Source organism: Nothoprocta perdicaria, unplaced genomic scaffold (genome assembly GCF_003342845.1).
Source record: "Nothoprocta perdicaria isolate Ctin4 unplaced genomic scaffold, notPer1 scaffold_10, whole genome shotgun sequence".
NCBI classification, from domain to species: domain Eukaryota; kingdom Metazoa; phylum Chordata; class Aves; order Tinamiformes; family Tinamidae; genus Nothoprocta; species Nothoprocta perdicaria.
In genome coordinates this window covers 3322364-3331784 of record NW_020454094.1, presented here as the reverse complement: position 1 = coordinate 3331784, position 9421 = coordinate 3322364, and positions in this window count along the sequence as shown.

Genomic DNA, 9421 nt, shown 5'->3' with positions numbered 1-9421 from the left:
TGTAATCTCAATGTAGAATCCAAGTAGTTTGTTAAAAACAGATACATTAAAAACTTCCAAGCTTCCAAGCTTTGAACCATACCTACCCATTTAGAAGTGTAAGTCAGAAAAAGAATAAAGTTCTTTTTATTTTTCATTTTGGAAATTATGAGCTAAAAAAGCAACTTTTATAAATTGTGAGAGGAAGAGAGATTATGAACTAACAGCTCTCCCTACCCCTCTATGGTTTTAACCGAAGAGCAGATCAGCGTTAAGACCCTTGTCTGGGAACTCTAGACACGGGTTAACTTCAGTTATGCTAGATCTCCACTATGAATCAGTTCAAGGAAAGGAGGAAAATGCAGTTTAGGTTAGGAGAACTTCATGTTAAAGATAAAACACTTTTGGGCATCCAGGGATAGACTGCATATCTCATGCTAGAGCCCCCTCCTAGATCAAGCCCTTCTTGATCTGATCTAGACCAAATGTGCATTACACTGGACCTTACTGGGTTCTTAAGCATGGACTTTCTGCTCCATTCCCTTGGAAGATCCCATATTCTTGTGGCCTCCTGAGGAGCACAGCTATATGGAAGGGGGTGTGTGCCAGCTGGCAGATGCTGCTACTTGCTGAGTATAGAAGTGCCCCACCAAGACATGGAGAGGACATTCGCTGTTAAATCCCTCTTTGCTCCTCCTTTTCTAGAGGAAAAAGCCTCTTTCTGCTTGTTTGCCTCTGCCTGCGCCTGCCCGAGCGCTCTCAGGGCTGTCCCCTCCAACGGGGCTTGTCGTGCAGCCCTTGTCAGGGGTGGTGGCGGTGACCACGCTGACCTCCCTCGGTCCCTTTGAGCCTCGTTTTCCATGATTCTAATGTGTGTGCTCCACACGGGGCCAGTGTGGCAATCCCTCCGGAGGTGAGTGGATGCTGTGAGCAGCTGCTCGTGGCACCGGGAGCCGCGCAGCCACCGGCAGCGTTCGGAGAGAGGCGTCGCTTCGGACGCCTGGATCTCTAAGAGGTTTCAAATGAGCCTTTTTTTTCCCTCCCTGGGCAATCCTGATTGTTGAAGGCTTCCTCCTGCGTATGCTTCCCGCTGAACGAAAGCCCCTTCCAGCCCAGCGGAAAGCTCTTGGCATGGATTATAGCAGGTCATGCTCTTCACTCCGCAGTTCAGCGCTGCAATCGCAGGGGGTTTCGTTGAGATGGTGTCTGACCCAGCTATCCACAGCCAAAGCCTAAGAAAGAAATGAAGGAAGACTGCTGAGGCTTTCCTGGCCCTGGAGCGGGCTGTCCATGCTGGACCAAGCAGCGTGTTTTTCTTGAATTGCTACGAAAACTCCAGCACTGCCACCAGATTGTCCAGCCTGTTGGGGAACTGTGGATTTACTGCTGGAACGTGACTGTGCGAATGGGGAGAAGGGATGATTTCTGCTCTTGGGTGCATCCTTTGGTTGTTTGTTTTTCCATGGGAAGGCTTTCCAGTGCTTCTGGGAGGTTGTTTCTCGAGAGGACAAAAAAAAAAAAAAAAAAAAAAAAAAACAGTTNCAGTTGCAGATGGAGTTAGGGCACTTAAAAATAATTGTAATAAACAAATATCATTCTAGCCACATGACAAGTTAATCTTAGGATAGAAGATTCAAGATTTGAGCTTACACTCCCTCGTCCTCAGCAAATGCTGAGTAACAGCATCTCAATGGACTTGGGATGGCTCCCCTGGCCCCTTCCGTCTACCCGATTAGATAAGCGCAGAGCTCTTCAGGTTGCTTAGGAGGCAGGAACTTGGATATTTGGAGACCGTACAGGCCTTAATACCAAGCTCCATAGGCCAAGTTCCAATTTTTTTCCCCTTTTGCATGCATCTGACCCTATCTTAATGTCATTTGCCAGAAGTCATTACTCATCTAAAATACCTTCATCTCCATGAGGCTGTGTAATCAATATTGCCAGTACTGGGTAATAACTTCTGGGGCCGTGTTAAACCTGCCGAGGTCTGTCCTGAAATAAGGCCTGATGTGGTATRAGCAAAAGGGCTATGCCTTGGATTTGCTGGGCTGGCTGAGAGGAAAAGTGCCAAGTACAGGTAGCATTCTTTGGAGTGACCTTCTTCCCTCGGGATGGGGTTGGATGTGGCTGGTGTGGAGCAGCTGGAAGGCACCAGAGATCTCCCGGAGACCACGGGATGCAATTCATGCCACCAGACAGTAAATCGGGCAGAAATGCTGCGGTTTTGCCAGGCAGCAAAGCAGTTTATCTAGGGAAGAGGCTCTGCGCTGCGCCGAGCTCCACCCATCCAGATGATGTTGTCATTTCCATGGTAACTGAAGTACCTCAAAGGCAAAAGAACAGATGGAGACCGAAGGAAAAAAAAAAAATAATCTGAGGACCAAAAGTGAACATATGTAGTGCAAGAAAAAATATTAAGCTGTGGGCAGCTATTAGGTTTATTATCACTTGCAGAGGGAGACCTCGATAAACTCGGTCACGGCTCTGCGGCAAGGAGGGGCACAATCAAACCAGACCTGTGGCAATACAAATTTTGCAACAGCCCCTATTCCCTCATACACAAAGATCAGCAATAACGGTCCTTGCTCACTGAATGGCAACAGCAGCTAAAATATTAACTCTTGATATACTCGACTGCTTGCTCGTCCCATCGCGAGTCATTAAGAGTAATTCTCCAGGAGGGAAGCAGGTGCTTCTCCCTCAGCTGTGCAGGCTGCAGTAGTCAGGAAAGCCAAAGCATCTCTGGGATGCTTGGTTAGGAGTATCACCCTGTGAATATGCAACCTGTAGTCCTCTGTGTCCCATCCATAGGTATCCTGCACTTTGGATATAAACGCATCGCTGTCTGAAGTCCGCGCTTGAAGTTCAGAAGTTTGGAGCATCTTCCGAAGTGGGTTAATAGTCACGGCGCCATCTTCTCTTGACTTCCCCTGGAATTAGTCCATCTTTCTAGACTGCTGTCAATCAGGAGGAAAACTTGCAATTTGCATAGGACAATTTGTTCTGTGTCAGCTTTCTAAGGCTCCGAGCAAGGCAAGTGTAATTTGGGAACAGGAGCTGTGATGGAGAGAAAAAAAAAAAAAAAATATATATATATATATATATATATATATATTTAGCTTGCTCTCCCTAGAAGTTCTCTGCTTTATATTATATAATTTATTTGAGATGCAAAGTTTCTTCAAAGTGAAAAAAAAAAGTTTAAAATATTTCATGCCAACTAAAATCCCTGCAATCGGAGCTGGACGGAGCTAGTGTAAACTTTGCAGTGAGGATACCTAATTCTCCACTCAAGGCTCCTCTTGTGCTTTGATGTAAAATATTTTAGGTTTGTTTTTATACCTTGCTTCCCTGTCCATAAAATTGGTCCTGGCTATAAAAATGTTTTCTATGGAACAAGCATCTAAGATAACTGCATCCTGGGCTTAAACAGTGCTTTTTATCTTCAACACCTTTTTACTCCCTGTTCTGCCGGTCTGCCTTTCACATCTCTGCATTTTTGTATTTCTTCTTGACTTTCTTCTCTTTTCCCAGRCCTGAGTAAGGGGCAGCAAGTCCTCAAGCTCTGAGTGCTCGCGCGGAGGCCGTGGGCGCGCGCTCCGGCGTGCGAGCGCACAGCCGGCTGTTGCACAGAGCCGGCAGGGGGCAATGGTTCATGGCGATTGCACCGAGCGCACGCAAACCCAAAAATCAGCAGTTTGCAGGAAAGGGCGAGGAGAAAGGCAAAACGATGCTGCGATGCTGAAAGCAGCAAGGAGGAGAAGGGAGAGTCACCCAAAACTCAGCTTTGGAGGGGGGTTCCAATCAGCCTGTGCCCCTGCTGGTGCAAAGCACCCCAACAAACCACTTCTGTTTGCACTCTCTTACCAAAAGTTGCCCCTTTGCACTGAAATTCAAGGCATCCTGCTCCGCTCGTGCCCATGTTGAAATATTTAGGGTGTTCCACAACAACTGTGAATGATGAAAAGGTACCAGGCATCTGTGGGTTGAGCTGTGCAAAGCGCTGGGAGGAAAGGAAATGACTTGGCTATGGGTGAAGGAGGTTGGGGAATACAGAGGGCTGGGAAAAAACACCCTTTGACTGCTGATATTATTTCATGGTTTGGGTTTCCTGGGTTGTGGTTGATACCATAAAATCACACAAAGCAAACGAGGAAGATGTTTTCCATTCTTCAGAGGATTTTTGGAGGGGGGACTATGCCTCATTTTGATACAGACAAAGCCATTCTGCTTTTCTTCTGAAGAGAAACAAAAATGTCCACCTTCTCCATGGGTTTGAAAACGTACTTGGGGGAGAAAAATCGAGACTCCCTGGCCCCATCCATACCATCCATGCAATCCAGAAAAGTCCAACAAAATCACATGGCAGTTTTGCCTGAGAACAGACGACCGTTGTCACACTGATGTGGAGGTRCTGGATGGAGGTCCAGCAGCCACGCTGCCTCCCATCACCACCAGGATCTGACCACAGAGGTGCCATGAAATCCAAATAGGTCAAATCCTTGCAAAAAAAACCCCAMTAATTCAATACCTAGACTCACTGTGAACACAACACTCCAAGTTAGAGCTTTCCATGGACAGAGTTGGGAACCTAAAAATTGAATTTACAGTGGGTACGGGCCGTTTGAACTATGATTTAGGAAATCCTGAAAGAGGAATGGCCTCAACCCTGCTTCTTTGAGAAACTTATGTGCCTGATTCCAACCTTCCGGTACCTTGCAATATCCTCCCTTATAAGGCATTTTTCCCTTGGAATCAAATCTCTCTCTGATAGCTAACCATAATTCTTCAACACTTGCCCTGCAAATCATTTTCTGCAGCCCTCAATCATTTTTGTGGCTCATTTCCGTACCCTCTCCAATTTTGTCACCATATGTTTTAAAATGCAGCTRTCAGAACCATCCCAGAGTCTCTCAGGACTGACTTTACTCGTGTCATCCACTGCAAGCCACCTGGCCAGAGAGCCCAGGACCACATTTGGACTTTCTGATCTGAGGGTCCTGCTGTRCTTCTGCAGCCTGTAGTCCCTCGTGTTAGAGGGGGTTATATTTTTCTTTTTTGGGTCTATTTTTCCAGGGAGTCAATCTTGCATTTCACTGCATTTTGTTTGCATTTCATTTGCCTGATGCAGGCTCTGCTTTTATTTTTCCTTCTTTTTCACTAGACTGCTCTGGACTCCTCACTCTTTGCTGTTTCCCCAACCATAATGTCATCTACAAATGTCATCAGAAGTAGCTTTATATTTACTTCCAGATCACTGATGAATAGCACAGAGGACAAACTCCAGTAACACTCCTCTTCAACAACAGCTCCGCATTGGCAATTACTTTCAGAGGTCTGTCAGTTAGGCAGTGCTTAACTCATTTCACGTCTCCTCTTGTACTGCACCCAATTACTTTTGCTTGGCTAAAATGTATCTCCTGCAAAGTCGCCCAGGCTCCAACCTGAAAATGTCAGGAGATGGTGATTTTTACCAATCGTCCTATTAAGTTTCTGGAATGATTAATCACTGTCAACCACGTACGTCCTCATTGCAATGTGATCTTTTTCCTGACTTCAACTTCTAGTTATCAACTCCTTCTTATGACTTCCCTAGCTAGATTAAATAACTCTTTATACCTAGAATGGCAGATCCAGTATTTGCATTCACTTCCTATTCCTAAATTATGTAGCTCTAAATTGTCTCCCAACAGTCCTATGCTTCTTTGACTGATGTTTTTTTACCTAATGTTATGCTTCTTATACATGTTACAGCATCTATATTAATTTATAAGGATATATACATATATATGTAAAATTGTAATCAGCATGAAAACTGTGATTGAAATCCACAACATATTACAGCAATGATGCACATAAGAATCCGGGGTAGCTTTTGATGCTTATTAGTAATTAGCTTCTTTGAAGTCATTTCTGAAGGAAAGAATTTCGTGCACTTACTAGATCAGAGTTGCTGGTTTGCTCCAGAAAGGCTGCAAAATATAACCACAACAGTAAGGGTAGTAACACGCAGAGATGTGTTGAAAGAGCTGCAGGATTCAAAAATTCAAGGACTTTCCAAAGGACTCAAATGTCGGCGCAACCTGAGCAAAGGGCATGCCTTGATCTTCTGCTGGTGGGTCAGCAAGCCTCACACGAGCACATCTTACAGCTTCTGAACATATCCGGATTTTAGAGCAATGTTTGGTTGCTGGCTCCTTGGTGCAGAAAGCAACTGTGGAAGGATCTGACATGCAATGAAGCTTGGAGTTGAAGCCAAGCCTCCCAAGTGGTCATCTCCCACACTRCAACACCACGCTGTGGGGCCACCATGGCTTCCTTCCAACCACTACCACAGCTAAGTTGCAGATAGGATTATTGGTTTTTTTCTTTGTTTCCTTTTTTTTCTATACAGTARCAAGCAAGACGCAGTCCTTGGTCACGGCGAGGAGATACTGAGATAGGGATAACGATACTTAATTACAAAAGTAATGCACAAGAAGGAAAGGTCTGGAAATGCTGGAAGAAAATGGAAACGAAGGACAAGACATACTAAAGCCGTGAAGCATTCAACCAAGTGAGGGTGTTTTGTCTTCTCTGAGTAGGTTTCCAAACTCTTGGCCCTGATTTTTGGGCCTTGCCTGCTATTGTTCCTGCAACAATGCTGCAACCTGATACGGCATGTCTGCGGGCCCCACAAAAAAGGGGGGGCACTTGGGTTTCTATTTTTGGATAAATTGCTCAACAGTTGAATTTCAAATTCTGGAACCAGAAAAAAAAAATAGTTTTTTTTCTGCTCCTTTCAGCAGYCTTGGAATACAGTTTCTTATGGCTTATGCTGCAGGAGGATCCAATCACATGCAACCATTAATGCCCAGGAGTTTCTCATGGATGCAGAGCTCAGAGGTCTCCTAGAGATCTGAGAAGAYAAATTAAGTAGGCAAAACGGCCCTGATTTAAGCAATCCAAAATATTTGTAAATGGTTGTTCTTACAGTTTTGTTTTTTAATCCTAGAAAGTGTTATAGGTATTTGACCAGGGTTCTTGCAAGATATCCTCTTTTCCTTTCGCATTAGCTTACAAATCACCCGATAAATCCGTATAACATTAAGCCATGCCTTGAACCCGGGGAGACTTATACATATTTAACTCAATATGCTATTTATATAAAAATAACAGGCTCGTGGCCTTCATTATAAAACATCTGCCTATCTCATGCAGTCAAGGTTAGGTACAGATTGCTAGGCACAAGTAGGAAATGCATCCCAGGTCCACTGCAGAAAGCAAACCAACTTTAGGAGTGCCATGGTATTTTTCAAGTGAAAAGAACAAAGAAAATGAAACTTCCTCCTGCAGACAACCCACCYGAGTTATACTAATGCCCTGACACACAGAGCAGAGGGAGGAGATTTTGATTTAATAAATATAAATCCAGAAGATAAAACTACAGGTAATGAATCTCTCGAGGTGATCCCTGATCCTTGATGACTTATTGGTTGCATATGGTAACCCCTAAATGGACTCTGTGCTTTCATGTTAATAAACATGARCCTGATTTTTTTTTCAGGTTTTGAGGCCTACAGGTGGTTAGACATGATTATTTTAGTGTTTGCAAGTTACAAGAACTTTCTATTTTTTAATTTTAAACACTCCTATGATTTCAAGCTATCAAAAAAAAAAAGTCGCAATTGTTTCCTAAATTAAACTGCTCATTTTGAATTTATTGAAGTGTGCATAAATGTATATGTTTGCATGTGTACACTCTCCAGAAGCAGTGAAAAAAAATAGTAAAGACCCAAGAAACACATTTTTAAAAAATAAAAAGCTTACTGAAAATGAGCTAAGCTATTTTCTACCAAAACATAATCAAAAATTATTTCTGTGTATGTCCTGAAATATTTTGTTCCAAAGTTGAGTTTTCTGCTCACCTGACGAATCCAACTATTTCAGGCCCATGTATCAGCWTATTACAGGGAAGAAGCTGATGGCCAGTGGAGCTTTTTGATGTGGTTTTACCTGCCAAAAGTTTTCAAACCCCAAATTCTTCCCAGAGAAACAGAGAAACACCATTCTTGGTTCTGCCAAGGAACACTGAAGCTCACTTCTTTTTTTTTTTTCTTTTTTCTTTTTTTGGTTTCATTCGGATATAAAATGACAAACTGTAGCTCCAGTTGGGTGATTTAATTTAAACAAACAAGCCCACGTCCTATGTCAAAGCGCTGATGCAAAATGACAATTGCTGTTTGGTTTCAATCAGAAATGTCAACATTTCCAGCGTGACATTTCCGACGCGCAACTTTCCGGAGCGGGTATTTGTTTGGGATGGAGGTGGGGTTGATCTGTCGGCCATATAATATTTTTTTTGTGTGCGTGCGTGTGTGTAATTTATTGATTTGTCTATTTGTTTTCTGCTATTAGCCGAGCGCCAAGGGAGGAGAAGAACATAAGGGGGAAAAAAAAAAAGAAAAGAAAAGGACAGGCACAGCTTGCTGCCATTCTGCCCAAACTCATTAGTCTAGGTTTTGCAGGCATCATGGCAGGGGTGACTCATCCAGAGAGATCCAAAGGGAAATAACAGCCTTGTACAATTTGGATCTGGGAGCTTTCCCCACCAAAATGTAGGAGAGTCCAGTGGGGCTGACAGCCTCTGTTGCCCCATGGGGACAAGGCCATCGACTGGTTATGGGTGTGATGGAACCGTGCAGGCAATGCAGAGCCCTTGCACRCTGAGTGAGCACCCTTGCAGCACATCATAGCATCTAAATAAACCTTCATGGCTGGCAGGAGTCAGGCCAGGTTGTCCTTGCATGAGTGCTCCTTGGGGTACCTCCACCTGCAAGGCCACCTCTGTGGATCCAACCCACTGTCTCCTTTCCTGCGGGGACCCTTGTCATCATCCATGCGGTTGTTCCAGCAAGCTGATGATCTGCCCCATAGTAAACCCACAACCTGAGTGCTCAGAAGGAGCAAAACCTCCTTGGCTGGTTTTGCACAGACCCTGCCTCCATGTCCCCGGGTGCAGAGCTACATTTGGGCTGCATTTCGGCCACTGTTTCTCCATCACATGGAAAGCAGGGTAGTGGAGGCTTAATTCTAACCTGGCAGAGGGTGCTGGAAGCACCAGCCCAGCCCCAGAGCAGGGTTCAGCACCTCGAGTCCGAACACGAGACGTGGGGAGCATGCACTGCAGGACACGCAAACCCTGGGGGCTACAGGGCAAGATGGGTGCGAGCAAGTGGGTGAGAGAGACAGCCTGGGAGAAGCCTGGGCTGCAGAGAAGAGCCGGGGATGGAGAAATCGAAGCAAAACGGGTCCTCCTCTGCTTCTGCCTCCTCAACCTCCTCTGCTTCTGCTCCCCTGCCCCCATCACTGCTGCTGTTGTGTCAGGTAGTGGCACTGTTGAGTGCACTAACCCAGGGCTGAGCGCTGCAGCCGCACCGTGTGTGTGTGTGTGTGTGTGTGT